The sequence below is a fragment of the Acinonyx jubatus genome, chromosome B1 (genome assembly GCF_027475565.1).
Source record: "Acinonyx jubatus isolate Ajub_Pintada_27869175 chromosome B1, VMU_Ajub_asm_v1.0, whole genome shotgun sequence".
Classification (NCBI taxonomy): Eukaryota; Metazoa; Chordata; class Mammalia; order Carnivora; family Felidae; genus Acinonyx; species Acinonyx jubatus.
The window spans coordinates 151,483,164-151,503,360 of NC_069382.1; the positions used below are offsets into that span (position 1 = coordinate 151,483,164).

Below are 20,197 nucleotides of genomic sequence, written 5' to 3' on the forward strand. Positions count from 1 at the left end.
GGAAGAGAGCTTTCACCAGAACCTGAACATGCTGGCACCTTGATCTTAAACTTCTAGCATGCAGAACTGTGAAAAAACATATTTGTTCTTTAAGCCAATCAGTCTGTGGTATTTTGTTATGCTACCCCTTTCAGACCAGTATACAAATTTTGGTTCTGTGAAGTGAGGCACTGCTGTAATGAATACCTATATAGGTGGAAACAGCTGCAGAACTGAGTGATGCAGAGGCCAGAAGAGTTTTGAGGTGCAGCCTAGAAATAGCCCAGATCCTCTTGAAGAAACTGTTGATAGAAACATGGATGTTAAAGGTAAGTTTGTGAGGTTTCAGATGGAAATGAGGTGTAGCTTATTGGCAACTGGAGGAAAGGTTATCCTTGTTATAGAGTGGCAAAGAACCTGGCACTGTTCAAGTGTTTTGTGGAATTGTGTTGTAGGGTTTGGTAGAAGGTAGAACTGGAGAGGAATACATTTGGATATTTGACTAAGGAAATTTCTTTGCAAAGTACTGAAGGAGAAGTTTGGTTTTTCCTTACTTCTTACATGCATTACAAGAGGAAAGACAGTCTGAAGGAATTGTTAAGCAGAAATGAACCAGAACTTGAAGATTTGGGAAATTCTCAGCCTAACCATATTATAAAAAACAAGGAAACATGTTCTGACAAGAACACCAAGAGTGCGGCTGTACAACCATTTGGTAAAGAAATCGTGGATCCAGTTCATGGATTTAACTGGTTTCAGCCATCTCAGCAGAAACCAGGGATAGAAATGGGATCACATAAGCAGAAACAATGTCAGCTGGAACTAAAAGGGACAGAGAATGCTATCAGATTTCTGGGGTTCTAGAGCATAGGACCATAAATGTATCCAGTTGTGAAGAGGCATGTGTCCTTCTTCAAGAATAGGGGGAAATGACTCAAAAGGCAATTCAGAGATCATCAAGGCTGCCACTCCCACCACAGACCCAGAGGGTGAGGCTGACTCCTCGTTGATTTCAGAGGGTGGAATCGCCCCTTTGGTTACAGCAGGCCAGGCCGCCCTTCTAAAGAGCTACAGGAGAGGGGCCCCTACAGAGAGCCTTTGGTCAGGGCCACTACAAAGAGCCACAAAGAATACTTTGTTCTGCCTGCCCAAGCTGACTGACATGGTAGTATTTATGAGTTATATATGTGTACTATTTCCCTACCTCTAGATGATTACCAAATTAAGTTATAAAATGCCTTCAAGGAGCTCGATTCTAATTGGCTAAGAGATCAATAGTACTTATATAAATGGAATATTCTTAAAATAGTCAGAAATTGAGGATAATACAATCTTTTTTTCCTATTTTCCGAAACTTATGTTACTAAATAAATTTGCATTATATCTACTAGACATTTAAGATGATGAAAATGTAAATCTGTGATTAATCAAATTGAATAATTCTAACAAACTTTATTTCAACAATAATTCTGTTTTTTTCATATGTCCATAGGAAGATATAATCTCCAAGTTCTTTTGGTAACTTAAAATCTTAGATTTAACATTAGGTTAATTAATGACTATTCTTTAAATACCTAACTCATTTCTAAGATAAAATACTGAAATGTAAATTACTAAACCTAACCTTAAGGCTGTATGTATTTGGGTCTGTTAATGAATGTATTCAGGGGTGCCTGAGTGGCTCAGTCGGTTAAGTGTCCAACTTGTGATTTCAGTTCAGGTCATGATCTCATGTGTCGTGAATTTAAGCCCCATGTTGCCCCTGTGCTGACAGTGTGGAGCCTGCTTGGGATTCTCTGTCTCCCTCTCCACCCCTCCCCCACTCATGCTAATTTGAACTCTCTCTCCCTCTCATAATAAATAAACTTAAAACAAAAACATATTCACTTAAAAAAAATGTATTCATTTGTGGCCACACTGACAAATTGCATTACAAGGACATATATGGTTATAAAAGTGATAAAAGGTATATTCCTAAGCTCTACAGCAAAACCCTGGTGGAAGACATTCGCAATTGTATTCTTTATACATTTCTCTGTGAAATAGAAGTTAATGTATTTAAAATTTATAATCACTATATGCTAATGAGGTTCTACCAGGAGAAACAGTGGCACAGAAAAACAGTTTTCCATACAAGGTATGCAGGAAGTGTTTTTGTTAAAGGAAGAGGGAGTTGTTTTGTCCAATGTAAAATAATTCATTATTCTATATAAGAAAGGGGAGAGTGTAGGACAAAACTTGCATGGGTATAGAAAATTATAAAGTTCCACAGAAAAATAATTTTACTTTTTGTACTCAAAGCTATCAAAGCTCTGATTGGTTTATTTATAAGAAATTTTTGTAAAGGATTTTTGTATAAAATGTTGCAGTTGACCCTTGAACAACATGAGTTTGAACTGCAGGGATCCACTTATATGCAAATTTTTTCAATAAATACAGTGGAGTACCATAAATGTATTTTCTCTTCCTTATGATTTTCTTACATTTTCTTTTCTCTAGCTTACCTCATTGTAAGAGTAGAGTACATAATACTCAGAACATACAAAACATGTTATCAGTAGGGCTTCTAGTCAACAGCAGAGTATGAGTGGTTAAGTTCTGGGGGAGTTGAAAGTTTTACATGGATTGTGGATTGCACTGTAGGTCAGTGATCAGGGTCAACTGTATATTGATGCAAAACTAGAATCTGGCTTTCTCTGTTAAAATAACAAAATTCTTGAATTATTGGTCTGCTCTTAAGAAGAGGTTATAAAAGGTGTATCTTTACCTTCTGTATAGTCTGCCTAGAAGCCAAAAGTTCTGTGTCATATCAGAATTGTTTCTTGGGGCTCCTGAGTGGCTCAGTCAGTTAAGTGGCCAACTTTGGCTCAGGTCATAATCTCATGATTCGTGAGTCTGAGTCCCATGTTGGGCTCTGTGCTGACAGCCCAGAGCCTGGAGCCTGCTTCAGATTCTGTGTCTCCCTCACTCTCTGCCCCTCCCCACGCTGAGTCTCGCTCTAGCGCGCGCGCTCTCTCTCTCTCTCAAAAGTAAATAAACATTAAAAAATAATTTAAAAAAAGAATTGTTTGTGTTTTCTTTTGACTTTATCATGGTCTTAATTACTTAAGAAAATAAGTTTTCTCACTTTTGTACTAAGATTCAATCATGTTACATTTTATGTATACTTTTAAAATTTTTTCACTTTGATTTTTTTTTTATTTTTTTAAATGTTTATTCATTTCATGAGAGTGAGAGAGACAGAGTGCAAGCAGGGAAGGGGCAGAGAGAGAGAGGGACACAAAGAATCCAAAGCAGGCTCCAGGCTCTGAGCTGTCAGCACAGAGCCTGATGTGGGGCTCGAACCCACGAGCTGTGAGTTCATGACCTGAGCTGAAGTCTGATTCTTAACTGACTGAGCCACCCAGGTGCCTCTCACTTTGATTTTCAATCAACTTTGTTTTGCATGCCACAAAACAAATTTCCTTGTCAGCTGCATTATTTTCAAATGTGCTTTTATCAGATTTCCACTTTAGAAAATTATGAAAAGTAGGTTAATCACAACTATTTTGAAGTCTTGCATCCTTTACACATAGTTTTTATCTTACTCTTGTCCTTCCCTAAAAGCACTTGCAAATCAACTACAGGCCAGAAAGATTTTTCTGGTACTCTTTAGCATAGGTTTAAGATGTTCAAGTCCTAAATAACTTTGAAATTATACTATTAGGTTGAGTCAGGATTTCTTAAATGGTAGTGTAGAAGCAGATGGGTTCATAAGACTGTTAACCCTAAATTGATGAGAACAAAATTAACTATATAGGACTGAATGAACTGATAAAGGATGACTATGGGTTTTCCTTGGAATACTGCTGATAATAACCCTGTTTCTAGATACAATGAACCCCTTTCTCTTTTCTCTTTTGCTCTTTGTAACTCCTAAAAATTTAGTAGGCTGTACTTTCATAAACAGAAATGAAACCTGTGTCTACCTCACCCCTCCAGATTTTGGAAACACTTATTGATTAAATATTATTTCATGGCAATATAATTTTTGCTTATTTGATAAGAATCTGTCTTCCTTTGTTAACAGGACATAATTGGAAACATTGGTAATAAACCAAAGCTTTGACTGAAATGTCATATTGGAAAATGATGCTTTTCAGTCATATATGACTAGGAAATTTTTTAAAAAAGAAGTTTTAAGGTTATTTATTTTGAGAGACAGAGTGAGTGGGGGGAGAGGGAGAGAGAGAGGGAGGGAGAGAATCCCAAGCAGGCACTGCATTGCCAGCATAGAGCCCAACATGGGGCTTGGGCCCACGAACCTTGAGATCATGACCTGATCATGAGTCACCCAGGAGCCCCATGACTAGACACTTTTATTTAAAGGGTTAAAGTTAACTTTATGGAGCCAATGTTCACAAAGGCTACTAGGAAAACTGATGAGGTAATGACTAGCATATGGAGATCCCAACCCTATAGGTGAGTAAGAAAGAGACTTTCTTTGCGGGCAAGGAAAACTTAGAATATTTGGGAGATCTCTACAAGATGGAAATCCCCCCAAACCTATAGATATTACAGGTGAAATATGATGGAGAGTCTTTGGCTTGGCTTCTAGCCATAAGAGAATTTTAAAACGTTGATCTAAGATTCCTTACAAAAATTGTCAGCAAAGTAAATATTTTAAAATTCCTGCCTGTAAGGTAAATCACCATTCTTACTACAAGCATGAAATTAATAAAGTCAAATCTAATGAGAGGAGCTTTAATTTATGATCTATAATCTTTATTTGACATCTTTGATCACGAGAAGGACTATAGAGAGAAATTCTGTGTTTCAGTGAGAAACCACAGTACATCCATGCAGGTTATCATTATCTGGCCCTGTTAACAGTCTTTGCGCTATTTTGTACCTCTTTACAAATTCTAAGTAACTGTTGGATATGATGGATTTCCAATTTTATTACCTACACGTAAACTGGACTAAATTCTTTCATCTGGTATGCATTGTTAAACCTTATAATATTTTTGACTCTTCCAGTTTCCTTCAGTGTCTGGGCATATCCCCAACTAATGTTTTCAGCTGCTCCCCTTCCTAACTTGGTATCACCAAGAGCTAAAACTTGCCTAACCAGATTCTTATTTGAACTCCAGGTTGTCTTATAGCGGAGTTTACTCTCAACATCTGAAGAAGTACTGGGAGCTAAATTCTGAAGACTTGGTACACTTGAAGGGCTCATCACTGTAGTAGACCAAACAGAGGAAAGGTTTCTCCCTGTACAGTCTGCTGTCTAGGTCATCAAGGAAGTCTGATAAAATGTGTAGGTCATGCAGGCTCTTAGAGGAGAGAGAATGTACAACATCTCCAGGACTATCAGCATCTTCCTGGCTTTGAGAAATTCAACAAGCAGGACTGCCTCACAGAAAGATTTGTATCCATCACATTCTTGGAACTCACTGGACTGGTTACCTTTCAGTGTTCAACTTTGCCTCTTTATTTTAATCAATGTTTTACATTAATCTTTTTTATTTTAGACATCCTTATTTAAAGACACATGAACTTAACACAACTGGCCTTTGTCACTACCCCTCAAAAAATGGTTTAACTGATTTTACAAACAATGCCAGCAAGAGTCGTCAGGAGCTGATTTCTTAGAACCTGCTTTGCTCTGCTCTGGTTTTTGCTCACCTCTGAATTGTTCAGAGATGAATGATATTCATTTGGCTTAAGCAAATGGAGGGACTGACAATGTTAAACCCTACTTGAGCCCCGTGCTCCTGGAAAAATCAGTGATGGTTAAGAAATTACCGCTGATTCTTTTGTGTTCTATAAAACAACTTACTGCACAGCACCATTCTTCCTCATATGACTCAGATAAGAGTCAAGGAGGCCCCCTGATTTGTTTACCTATGACAAGGATAGACACAGACCACACTCCCATTCTTTGTCTCATCCATGATTAGCTGAACCATTTGTATTCACTGACCAACCTGGACCACACATCTGCTAACTTAACTTGTGGGTACACTTAAATTTCTCTCCCCTCTTCAGAACATACTGAACCAAACTTTTAATCATGCCCAGCCTGAGCCATCATCAGAATGTGAACCACTGTTTCCATACAGAATTCTGGAGGACCAAGTTGACCTCAAGGGAAGATGTTTTCTGATCAACTGTTTCATCCCGCCACCTATTCATTCCCCTCCTCCTCACTTAGTTCTTTCTAGCCTTGTGGGAAAATTCCTTTCTTCCTGATGTTAGAAACTTGTAGATCTTATGGTCAAAGTCTCCCTCGCCCTATTGCAACAGCACCCTTCTTTCTATTGCAATTGTCCTTTTGAATAAAGCTCTTTACCTAAGCTCAGATTTGTTTTTACACTACCATTCTGTGACATTTAGAAAAAGTTTTGTATTGTCTTCAAAAGTAGTTCAGTAAAGAATGTTTCATCATCACTTCATTAGGAGTGAAAATAATGTAAATGTCACTTCTGCATTTTATCCAATACTGCTCAACTGTAAGTTTAAAGCCAATGTTAATTAAAACACAAAATAAAATGACCTCGAAATAGTAAGTCATTTAAAAAATGATATATTGTCCCTGATTTATGTATCATTTTGAGTCTTACTTTACAGACTAACTCTGAAGTACCACATGTATCGTGATCCTACTACACATAAGCATTTCAGTCTACATCAACTTAATTCACAAGATGAACTTCACCAAAACTGGTACAAACCTGCTCAATGAAATGATCTCATGCTCATACACAGTATGTTGTCAAATAAGCATAAATTTACTAAAAAGGATTCTAACCTCTTCTTCTCAATTTTAGTATTTCTCTGTTCACGTACCAGTAACAAATACATTACAGGCCAGTCCTACTGGCCTTTCAATCCAGGAATACAGAATATTTTTCCTTCTGTGTCTTCCTTACTTTCTTTCATTAATGTCTTACAGTTTCCAGTGTACATGTCTTTTATCTCTGCGGTTATTTATTCTTAGGTATTTTACTCTTTTTGATGCAATTATAAATGGATAGTTTTCTTAATTTCTCTAATAGTTAATTATTAGTGTATAGAAATGCAGATTTTTGTATAGTGATTATGTATCCTGCAATTTTATGAAATTTATTAGTTCTAACAGTTTTTCAATGGAGTCTTTAGAATTTTCTGTGTGTATTATCACGTCATCTGCAAATAGTGACAATTTTACCTCTTTCTTTCCAATCTGAATGGTGATGAACTACTTTAGCTTTTATTTGTCCTGAAAACTCTTTATCTGTCCTTCAATTCTGAAAAATTTAGACATGTAGGCTATTCATGGTTGGAAAGGTTTTTCTTTCAGCACTTGAATATATCACGACACTCCCTCTGGCATACAAAGTTTCTGCTGAAAAATCTGCTGATAGTCTTGTTCCCCTGTTCCTAACAAGTTGTTATTCTCTTGTGGCTTTTAAGATTCCTTCCGTGTCTTAAATTGACTTTTTAATTATAATGATTTTGGCTTCTTTTAATTATAATGTCTTTTGGTTCACTGTATTTGGAACTCTCTGGGATTCCTGGGTCTACATGTCTGTTCCTTTCCTAGGTTAAGGGAGCTTTCATTGATTATTTCCTTAACTAAGTTATCTGTTCCTCTCTCTCCATAATGTGAATCCTATAATACGAATGTTCGTTCTTTTGATATTGTCCTGTAAGTCCCTTAAGCTATTTTCGCTTTTTTTCATTCTTTTCTTCTTTCTGCTCCTCTGACTGGGTGAGTTCCACTGCCTTGTCTTCAAGTTGACTGAACTTTTCTTCTGTTTCATCTACTTGGCTATTAAATTCCTTTAGTGTATTTTTCAGTTCAATCATTATACTTCTACTCTGTGACATTTATTTGGTACTTTTTTATTTTTCCATCTCCTTGTTGAAGTTCTCACTCCTCCCCAGTTTGGTGACCAGCCTTTTGACCATTAATTTGAACTGTGTGTCAAGTAAACTACTTATCTCCATTTCATAATTTTTTTTCCTGAGGTTTTATCTTGTTATTTCATTCTTACTATATTTTCTATTTCTAGTACTTTTTGATACATAAAGTCAGGAAGCATATCACTATTCACCAAACACTCACCTTGAATGAAATCATATGTGCATTAGTATTAAAGTACACCCAAACTGGCTCACAATATAACCCCTCCTCTTTAAAAAAAATTGCAGTGTTTATTTTTGAGAAAGCGAGACAGAGAGAGAGAGAGAGCATGAGGCGGGGTGGGGGGGGCAGAGAGAGAGGGAGACACAGAATCCGAAGCAGGTGCTAAGCTCTGAGCTCTTGGTACAGAGCCCAACACGGGGCTTGAACCCACAGACCATAAGATCATGACCTGAGCTGAAGTAGGATGCTTAACCACCAGGCTGAACCACCCAGGTACCCTGATAACCCCTCTTCTTATTCCCAACTCTCCTTGCAAGGCCACAGTCAGAAATGCCAAGTTCATAAAATAAGTGGTAATCAAATAAAAAATCTCTTATCCTACGGCATGAGGTTTTCACTGATAAAGAGCCATCAAGTATAATTCTCTAATATCTGTACAGTGTGTAAGCCAAGTTATTATTCAGTCTGCACAAATTGTTTCATTCTATTGTTTAGCAAAATATCTGCAGGCAGTTACCACATAATTATTCTCCTTCCTTTAATACATAATTAGCATTATGCATCATCCTAAAATATCATTTGACAAAGATTTTTCAACAGTAACTTCTTATGCTTTCTCTTTGAGTGTAAAATTTGTCATTAATATTGCAGTTGGCTATTGTTTTCTAAGTTGCTCCTGCTATAAAGAGTAGAACCATAAATGCTTCCCAACTTTTGGTCTCCTCTGTAAGTCTAACAACAAAATCAGCGTTATTGCATGAAAATTATTTTATGCATGTTATGTTTAAAAATCTCCCTCAGCTTACTGAATCAAAAATAGAAAAATCAATGGCTTTGAATAGATTCCACTGGTCAAGTATTCTAGCTTATTCTTTCCAGCTCCCCCAACTCCCACCTTGCAACGGGAGTATCGCCATCACCACTACCACTCCATCATACGGCTGGTGTCTAAGTTGCCCTCACTGAGGGAATACAGAATGTACCCCAAACTATAGAGTGGCAGATCAGTCACAGATAATGAGACATTTAAAAGTGGGTAAAACTAAGTTAGAGTCCTTAGGTTATAGGACAGTTTCACTGCAACTGGATGTTCAAATCAAAGGGCTGCAATTTATCTGTTGGTGGACATCTCCATGGAAAACAAAAACAACAGCTACACAGTTAGCCAGAATCCATGCATTTCTGCTGGTTAAGTGGAGGTATATTTTCTGCCTACTCTTCAAGCAAGATTGGGGGCTTTTAAGGCCTTCCTCTTTTCTCTGTCCTCTCCTTTTCTTTCTCTTATGCCCCCTCTTGATTTCTTCTCTTCCTTCTTTTCTCTTTTCTTCTCTTCTGTTATGATTTAGGCTTTTTTTTTTTCTTTAAATGGGTGATTTCCCTAACTCACATGGTCCAGGAAAGTGGAACATTTCTCAGGGTACAAGCTGGAAACTTCACAAGGAAGCAGAGGGAACACTTCAATTAATCCTTCAAGAAATAGCCTTGCCAGACATTTATGCCCCTGTTTGACAAGGCTTTATAATGGAAAATGAACTGGGGAATTGTGGCAAATTAATCTCCAGTCAAATATAATTCAATTTTTTAAGATATTCATAAATGTACTTCCTATTTGCACTTTTCTTTTCCTGTCGCATATGTGAAATCATGACACTCGAAGATTTATGTGCCCCAGCATATACAGATTTGCATTCCATATTCACCACTAGAGACCACGTCACTCTTTGTTTATGATGTTATTTTGGGCTGTACTATTTATGTTACTCTTTTCATCACTTTTTATGCTTCAGTAAACCACATTTTAGTCATGGGTCCATTTTTTGAGAACTGAAGATATAATGCAGCACAAGCATAAAAAACAAAATTACAAATTTAATAATGTTAACAGTAGCATGAAAATGGCATGAAAACATATTAGGTGAGACAAACTGTATCCTATTAGCTAGTTATTTGCAGACAAACAAACCAATGTGGTCCTTAAAAGGACATGTATAACCTTAGAGGACATAATTAGCATTAACTGTATGAGCAATGGGATTTCTATGCAAATAAAAATTAATTTTACATTTCAGGTTTGTTTAAGGCTGTGAACAAAATAGTTTCATGGATTTTGGATTTTTGTTCTTCAAACCGACACCTTCTCCAACATGACTACAAACCATATTTTAATACATGTTTTTCTGGCTGTCAGAGTATCATGTCTCCTTTCATATCTCTTGTCTCTAAATCCATTATACGTTACTTTTTCCCCTTTTTCCTCGGAGACATTATTTGTGTATCCACATACACAAATATACACAGAGACACACATACATAATAATTAGGAAATAAATTAGAAGGACCCCTGTGTTTTGACCTCTTATTATAATTTAAAGCAATTAATAAAGAGCACAGGAGCATAAAAATTTATCTTGACCTGAGAGTGCTTATCTCTAAGAAGCCAGATAAAACACAGCAGTGATTTTCATTTGTCCATGGCTTACATCTTCTCCATAGAGTATGCAATCACTGCATCCTTACTCAAGAGGGGTGCCGTGTTATCTCAACAGCACAAATAATCTGAAGGAAGGAGACTTATACCACAGGACAAGAAAATTATTGTTGATTACAACAATAATGATATTGCACATCCATTTAGAGAAGAACCTTCTGGAAAGATCCAAAATTCACCTCTCATGACACATACCCAATGTTATGTCAAATAAGCATAGGGGTTTACCCATAAAAATGCTTTGATGATTTTTCTAAACATCAATATTTGGCAAGTTAATTTTGTTGCAAAAATAACTATTCACCACTTCAACATCAATAAACTGGTTGATTCAAATTAACTTCAATCTTATCCTTTTGTAAACTAGGAATACTAATATCTACTTTTCCTTTCTGCAGATATAAAGATCAAATGAAAAAATGTTTGTGAAATTTGAAACCTGAAAGCAGTTCAGTATAAAATTTTGACACAGACCTCTGTTCAAATAAAATATCATAGTTGAAAATAAAAGTGATTATCCTAACTAGTCCATAATTTATTTCTTTTAATACGTTTACATATGTGTTAAAGAGTATATATACAAGGACTTTCAGTATAATGAACATGTAATCATACCTAAATCTTTATATAGCTGCATATGTATGAATAAAGTGGTATAACTGTACATGGATTGATTCAGTCAGCATGTACTGAACTCATACCTTGAGCATTAGTCAAGGTAGAGACCCTCACTGTGTGCTCGGGCATCACTACATGCTCCTAAAAAATTCATTGCACTGAAATTTATAGAAGGCAGACAAAAGAACAGCATTTACTGAGTTGTCGGCATTTCAATTTATGTTATAGCATTAATTTCAAAAGTTATATTGAGTGAGATACCTTACTTTATCTGGTGGCATTTATGGCAGGATCAGTTGGCTCAGAAATGAATAGGAGGAAGGAGTAAGAATGCAGCCAAAGATGCCTTTACAGTAGCGTCGGCGCAGCAAGTATTGGGTTGCTACATATAAAGAATTAGTGCTGATAACTTCCAACCTCAATGGCGGACGATTCCTAAGCAAATCCATTGTGGAGCCTCTTATAAATAATGAAACTTATCCATTTGGAGCCTCTTATACATAATGAAACTTCTAGCATCTCTTCTATATTGACAGAATTCTAAATTCTATTATGATGGTAAAATGATGTCATCTGTGTCAAAAGTCAGCCATATGACAAATATTTTTCACAAATCTGAGAAGAGGGGGATATGAAAACTTCTTAGCTCTTATTTTCAAGAACTAGAGGATTCCTAAGGCAGTTAGCCTAATGGATACATGATCTGAAAAGGTGGACACTTTGGGAACTAAAAAAAAAGAAGAAAACTAAAAAACATAGAAGGAAAAAAGGGGGTGTGCTTTTTAGGGGCAACTACGAAAAAATATAGACTCAGAAATATAGACTCTGCTGTAAGTGATTCTGTCAAGGGTCTTATTAGATATATACAGTTATGACCACTTTTGCCACTTAATACTTAGCAGAATGCTTTACAGTCATCACCATATAAGCATGTACAACAAAGAGATAAAGACACGGACTTACTTGTTTGTTACCAAATATCACATGGGAGGTCAGATGAGGAGGGCGAGAAACCCAGGGTTTTTCTTTTTCTTATAAAATCTGATGACACATAGTCTCAATAATGAAAGATTTCAGAGACAAAGAAAAGCTATTGAGATATGTAAATGCAGTTATAAGAAAGCAATAGGTCAAATAAAGGTTTTAAATAACCTAATGAACACACATGAGACAAAGTTTGAGAAGACAAGGTTTGACTTGCCTTTAACAAGTCAATTTCCTTAGACCAAACTTAATAAAAAAAAAAAAGTTGGCATAAATTATGTCTAAAATCTCTCTGAATAAGGAAGGAATCATGATAAGATAGAAAGGGTACAGATTTTAGGGTCATTATTGCCTGGATTTTAATCTAAAATTCATCACATATTGGTTGCGTGAGCAGTGGCAAATGAATTAACCTTCACGAGTCTAAATTTACTCTCAGAATAAGTACCATCAGGATTGTAGTGGGAATTATAAACAATGGAAATAAGCACTTGGCACAGAACTTGGCACATAGTAGACACCAAAATATATTATTTCCTCCTATTCCTTTATTACCTTAAAATTCTATGAATTGTAGAAGTCAGATTACCCAGGTTATAATTTAAAGATTATTGTCTCTAGGTCTTTCTTCTGAAGTGAACTTGCGCTAGTAACTATGCTTATTCATGAGTTAAACTATGGTTAATATATATGCTTTGCCTCTTCTCTGCTTGTTGCAATAAAATAAACAATATAAAATCACAGCCACAAAAAAAGCTTTACTCATAGACAGGGAAGCAATTAGCACTTCTGGGTGTGTACAGGATTCTAGCTGATTTGTCTGCAGTATCATCTCAACTTCATTTACAATACTGTGATGTAGTTATTTCACAAGTGAGAAACCCTGAAAAGGTAAGTAGCGTGGCTAAGGCCGCCCGACTGTTAAGTCACAGAGCAGCAGAGTGAGTGCAGGTGTGCTCACCTAGCCACTCTACACAGGACTTTTGAAGTACCAAGGTTGTTAGTGAGAGAAAGGGACTATTGATATTTAAGCCAGGGTTAGGAAGGGAAAGGTGAAGAGCAGGCTAATAGACGCTATGAGCAGCTTATTAAGCCGATGAGGGATCATATATAATACATATGATATGATATGATATGATATGATATGATATGATATGATATGATATGATATGATATGATATAATATATAATCAAAGTGAACAAATCATAGGAAAGGGATAATTATTAAATACGGCATGTCTTTAGTGTATATATATAACAGTGTATTCTTTCTCTTTTTATAAAACTGACAGCAAGAAAAGGAAGAAAAGTCCATGTTAATTCATCATATATTCTAATACACTTCAGCTGCAGATTAAAGAAACCATGCCAGTTGCTGCTACCGCAGACAGAGAACGGAGAAATCCTCTACAAGCCCCATGGGTTTACAGAAGTCTATCCATCACTCTGTCAGTCTTCCGGATCATTATTCAAGTTGCTATCCCCAATTTTGCTGGATATATCAGATCAGCTCCAGCTCCATAGGTAATTTTTCTCCCTAATGGGTTTGGAATTTGTTCTTTTTTTTATTATCTTTGGGCTAATGTGCTGCTCAAAATCTTTGAAAATTCTAGGAAGAATGTCAGTCATTAGCTCTGAGTAGGGGGAGAGGAGGGTGGAAGGTGTACTTAATTCACAAACTATCACCTTGCTATTACTACACGCAGGGGACTTAAAGGTATAGACAGAACAGTTATATTAACTGTGAATGGCATGCTTTCTTCAGTTTCTGTTAGTATATTTTATATATTTCATTATTTATTTCAAGGATCTTTAAGGACAGGGAAAACATGTCTACATGGCTCTAGGTTGGTGTCAAAATTTAGCAGATATCTAATCATTTGATCAATGAAGACCACTATCCTGGAAAATGCAGCTAAACATTTGTCAAAATGCAGTCAGCAAAAAAGAAAAAAAGCAAGGATCATTTTTGGACGTATCTGCAAAAGAAGGTTATTCTTCCACTGAACAAATCTGTATAGTGCAGCTGTGTAAGGTGTTGGGTTTTGCAAGGGTGATACACATACAAAGACGACCAGGGCTCTGACTTTAAGTTAAAAAAAATGCTGATAACAGTGAAAAATATGTGTCATGTGTAATATTAAAGGCACATAAGATAAAGGAATATTGTCCCTATTGTAAAATTCAGAAAAGCTTCCTGAAACATGTGAAAACCAAGCAGAATATTGAAGATTCAAGAAGGGATGGAAAGAGCATTGCAGATAGAGGGTGTGTAGGTGAAAAAAAAATGGTTATGCCAGATCATTAAGCATTTTAATATCTCTGACTACAATTTAATCTTCACTTCACAGGAGCAGAACTTTTCATCTTTTTTGTTCACAGTCCCGTTCCCAGGATCTAGAACACCACCTGATACCAGATAACTGTTGGTTGAATGGATGATTAAATTATAAAATTCAAGTCAAGGAACAGAGAAACAGGAGTTTGGAGTGGAACCGGATCACACAGTATCCTTAAGTGTTCCTTCGTGACCCTGTTTGTAATGACTTCTTTTCACTTAGGCCCTCCCAGCTCCGGGATACCTGGTGATAACACAGGGCTCCTTCTCACTTTCCGACTCCTATCACACTCGTCCTCTAGACCTCGTTCTTATAATGTGGAACTGTCTTGATAGAATTTCCCATCATAATCTCCCTATGTCCATTTACCTGGGGATTTATTTTTGCTGATAGGAACTAATTTAACTTGCCTTAAATTTTGCATGGGAGGAAACCTTTCCAGATACCATTTTCAGTCAGCTTATGGCACTGTGAAGAGACCACTGCCAACACTCAGTGGAGTCAAAAGCACTGAGTTCATCTCTTAGGTCTGATGTGAATCAGGCCTACAACTGTGAAATAATAATTGTTATTATTTTTTTAATTTTAAGTAGGCTCCATGCCCAACGTGAGGCTTGAACTCACAACCCTGAGATTAAGAGTCACATGCTCTACTGACTGAACCAGCCAGGCACCCTGTGAAATGATTATTTTTAAAGTGCCTAAATCACAGGGCAGAAGGAAGATTAAAATAGATAATAAGCAGAAACATCTTGCAAATTTTAAGACATGACACAAATGTAAGGAATTATCAATTTACTTGGGCCTTCGAGGCCTTGAAACCAAGAAATTAAATGGTATGTATGAAAATTTCACATTATCACCTCTTTTGTGGGATAACATCTTGTAAAGCATGGACAAACATTTTTGGCATCTTTCAAATGATGTTTTATAGGCAACTCCCTTTTATGTCTATATTAAAATGGCATTAAAGATACAGCATTATTGGAGATTATTATTTTTTCTCAAATCACTTAATCTCTTTGTTCCTTAATCTCACAGCATCTTCTGATCACTATATAAATATTTTCCCAGATGATCCTCATAACAAATAAGGCTACAAGGTAGTAACCATCATAATTCACACTTGATATATGAAACTATTATGAAATCTGCACAAGGTCAAATGTACTATGTCTGGCTCCCTCATCTTGGGGGTTTTCTAACATATGCTGATACCTCTCTCTTCTTGAACTTAGTCAAAGAATCTGAGATAAAGTCATTGAAAGGAGATACTCTTCATTAGAGTATAAATTAACCTACAGTAATCTTTTTTTTTTTTTTTTTGCCTTTGCTGAAATAGGACAACATTTGCTCTAGGGCAATATAGAGAATTATTTATGTGGATTATTACTCATTAGTCTCATACAATTAATTAGTCTCATACTATTAATATCAATGCTTATTAGTTTGTGTGTATATATAGGTAGACGTAGCACAACATATATATGTATGTATAAACATATACATGTATGCATGCACACACATATTTACACACACTTGACAAATTTTCATTCCTTTCATTCACTATCCCCAAGGACACCTGCATTTTTTTCTCTTTGTGAGATATACTGCCAAATAAGTCTCTTATATAAACTAAAACTGTCTTTGATTTTATGTTACTAAAATAAGAAGTAGTCTTGCAAATCAGAAATATACAAATTAGATGCAACAAACATATTAACATTAAGTGATATAAATTTTGGTGAAGGTGTCTTGAAGAGAATAGCTGTATTGGTCTGATAAAACTAGTGAGGGAGAACATTACAAAACGGATACTGAAAATCTACAGATAACCTGAAGCTTGTGAGATTGTAAAAACAAAGTTCAGTATCTAAGTCCCTATGTTTCTTATAAAAATAAAGCCATTAAACCTCAAAATCATCATGTTGAGTGGTTAATACATGTGAGAGGTCACAAATTTTCCCATGACTGTTCAGACTAAGGATATTATACCATAAAATACATCTTTTCCTATTTTTGGACATGGTGACCCCCAGTATAAATAATTGCACATGTTATTTTATATTATATTCAATTCTGTATTTATTATTTTCTTTCCTTTCCAGATGGACAGTGTGCTTTCTTCCTATATTTAAAGACAGCAAAGTGGAAAGCTGATGAATATTATAAGGACACACTGAATAGTGCATCGTTACTATGGCAATAAAAAAGAGAACCGATGTCCACATAATTTTTGGTAAAATTCCATCTCTCTGGGTAAAATTTTACAGTTCTCTGCATTAGCTGTAAGCAAATACTCTTCATGTAACATTTTAAATTAAATATTCCCATTGAATTTACATGTATTGAATATCTATCATGTTCCTGGCATGGTATACAAACATAACTAAAGTACCTTTCCTGACCTCCCTGCAGACTATTTGGGAACACTAAAAAACTAGTAAACTCAACACAAAGCAACTAGTGTGTAACAGAGGTTTGCACAAGAAGCTATGCATCTAACACCATCCTTTCTCCTCCTCCTTCCTCTCCCTCCCCTCTTCCTTGCTCTTCTCCTGTTTCCCCTCCTACTTCTCTTACTTCTTTTTCTCCTTCTTCTCATTCCCTTATTTTCCGCAAGTAGTGAGGGAAATATATTAGAGAAAGAGGGCAAAGAAGGAATCCAGGATTTAAAGCTCCCGAGAATGTAACTGGAGAACACAGAGAAACACAGATAACTAGAATTATGTAAAACAAAGTAAACATGTCCTAATTCCAATCTTGCATAATCTTTCTTAGAGACGTTGTGATAAAAATGTTACTTTATTAATCACTTATTGTTGTATAAAAGCATCCTCACTAACGTAGGAGCTTAAGACAACACATTAATTGTCACAGTTTCTGTGGGTTTGGAGTCCAGACATGCTTTAGTGGGCTCCACCATGCTGCAAATTGTCAGCCAGAACTGATGCTCATCCGTTGTGCGGAGTGGGAAAAATCTGCGCTTGCCCCTTCCTGTGGCTGTTCGCAGCAGTTAGTTCCACGCAGTTGTAGGACTGAGACTTCCCGTTCTTGCAGGCTGTTGACAAGGGCAGCTCTCACCTCCTAGAAGCCGCCTACACTTAGTTCTTTGCCAGGTGGGATTCCCCCACATGGCCTTTCCCTTCCTCATAGCCAGCAAGGAAAGGAAAGAGTCCAGGAGGCAGGCACTTCAACATAGGTAACATAACCACATGCACATAAACACATACATCTTATCACCTTTTCTCTATCCAGTTGGTTACAAGTTAATGTCATAGGCGTCACTCATATTCAGAGAGTATATTTACACAAGAGCAATCATAGGTCCGCCTAAAGAGTTTATTATGCTACAGTTATTATCAATAGAAAATATATGAGATGAGCCCTATCAAAATAATTGGGGGCCACTGTCTAATAAAAATTAAGATGCTGTACTGTATTTCATAGTGCTAAATTTTATGCCCTCAGCTATGTCATTTTTGTTAGAAAAATGACAAAATACATGGAAATATTAGACATCTCTATTACAGTTCTCCAGAGATACAGAACTACAGTTGACCCCTGAACAATGTGGGGATTAAGAGTACTGACCCCTCCCCACAGTCGAAATTCTATGTATAACTTTTGGCTCTCCCAAAACTTAACTACTAATAGCCTACTTTTGACCAGAGGCCTTACCAATAACATAAGTAGTTGACTAACATGTATTTTGTATATTATGTACTATATACTATCTTCTTACAATAAAGCTAGAGAAAATATTTAAAAGTCATAAGGAAAACTGAAGTACATTTACAATACTGTACTGCACTTATCAGAAAATGTCCATGTATATTTGCACATTTCAGGTCTGTGTTATTCAAGGGTCTACTGTAATAGGATGTGTCTGAATGCATACACAGACACATGTGCACATACAGAGAGGGAGGAATTAATTTTTAAGAGCTGGATCACATGGGCCTCTGGGTAGTTCAGTCAGCTAAGCATCCAACTCTTGATTTCAGCTCAGGTCATGATCTCACAGCTCATGATATTGAGCCCCACATCAGGCTGTGCACTGACAGTGGAGTCTGCTTGGGATTCTCTCCCTCTCTCTCTTCCCCTCCAGTTTGTGCTCTCTCTCTCTCTAATAAATAAATAACATTTTTTTAAAAAAGAAAAGAAAGCATTAAAGAATTGGATTACAAGATTATTGGGGCCTGCAAGTTCAAAATCCATAGGCTGGTCCTGCAGACTACAGACCAAGGGAAGAACAGAGGTTTCCGTTGAAGTTTTAAGGCAGTGTCACATCAGAATCCATTCTTGCTTGAAGGCGGTCAGCTTTTGCTCTATTCAGATCTTCAGTTAATTGGATAAGGCCCATTCACATTATGAGAGCTATCTGCTTTACTCAAAGTCCACTGATTTTTTTGTAATCTTATTTTAATAACGTGTTAGTAAATCCTATCCAGACACCCTCACAGAAACACACAGAATAATGTTTGAGTAATGTTTGAGTAATAATGTTTGAACAAATATCTGAGCAACATGGCCCAACTAAGTAGACACATAAAAATTAACTATCACTAACTTTAAGATTTTTAGCAAACATTTTCTTTGACATATTACATATATTTTTCATCTACTGTGCTAGGCACTAAGTTCTCTATAAGTGTAATTCATAATGTTCTATGAAATTGATTTATTTATTACCATCCCTATTTTATAGATTAGGAAGTGCCCCAAATTCAAATAATATGCCCAATGTCACACACCATCTGTGAATGATAAAAACAGGATCTGAGCCTGAGCTTCTTGGTTCCATAGTCCTATAAGATACAGATGAAAAAACGGAAATAAATTCTGTGTTCATAGATTACAATTAATATTGTTTAAATGCCTGTATTACTCAAAATTACCTATAGATTCCATGCAGTTTCTATTACAATTCCAGTGTCATTTCTCACAGAAATAGGACAATCTTAAAATTTATATAAAGCTGCAAAGGTCCTAAATAGTCAAAGTAATCTTGAGAAAGAAGCACAAAGGTAGACGCATCACACTTCCTAATTTCAAACTATACTATGAAGCTATAGTAATCAAAACACTATGGCATTAGCAAAAAACAGACACAGGTCAACAGAACAAAACAGAGAGCCCAGAACTAAATCCATGTACATATGACCAATTAATTCTTGACAAAGGACTCAAGAATATACAATGGGAAAAGGATAGTTTCTTCAGTAAATGGTGTTGAGAAAACCAGATATCCACATACAAAAGCGAAACTGGACCTCTGTCTTATACCATACACAAAATCGACTCAAAATGGATTAGAAACCTGAACCTAGGATTTGAAACCATAAAACGCCTAGAAGAAAACATGGAGACTAGGCTCCTGGACATTACTGTTGGCAATTGTTTTTTTGGTTTGATATTAAAGCAAGGGTACCAAAAGCAATGCAAACAAGTGGGACCATAATAAACAAAAAGCTTCTGCATGAAAGGAAACTATTAACATAATGAAAAGGCAAGCTACAGAATGGGAGAAAATCTTTGAAAACTACATATCTGATAAGGGGCTAATATCCAAAATTATATTAACATAAAATTATGTAACTCAGATAAGCCAATAGCAAAAATAAACAGATAGACAATGGGCAAAAGAACTGAATAGACATTTTTTTCCAAAGA

General features: G+C 36.1%; 1 long non-coding RNA gene and 1 other non-coding gene across 5 annotated transcripts; one reads left to right on the forward strand and one right to left on the reverse strand.

Annotated features, from left to right (window-relative positions):
* The first annotated feature begins 8,230 nt into the window (after window positions 1–8,230).
* LOC113593700 (uncharacterized) lies at window positions 8,231–16,827 on the forward strand. Of its 4 annotated transcripts, none has more exons than XR_008296297.1 (6): window positions 8,231–8,365; window positions 10,979–11,028; window positions 13,475–13,706; window positions 14,534–14,717; window positions 15,563–15,624; window positions 16,630–16,827. It is a non-coding gene; the product is annotated as an uncharacterized LOC113593700 (long non-coding RNA). The 4 variants fall into 4 exon arrangements; XR_008296298.1 differs by having other exon boundaries at window positions 14,565–14,689; XR_008296296.1 differs by having other exon boundaries at window positions 8,232–8,365; window positions 14,534–14,689.
* TRNAK-CUU (transfer RNA lysine (anticodon CUU)) lies at window positions 15,121–15,193 on the reverse strand. Its single transcript has one exon. It is a non-coding gene; the product is annotated as a tRNA-Lys (tRNA).
* Window positions 16,828–20,197: the final 3,370 nt, after the last annotated feature.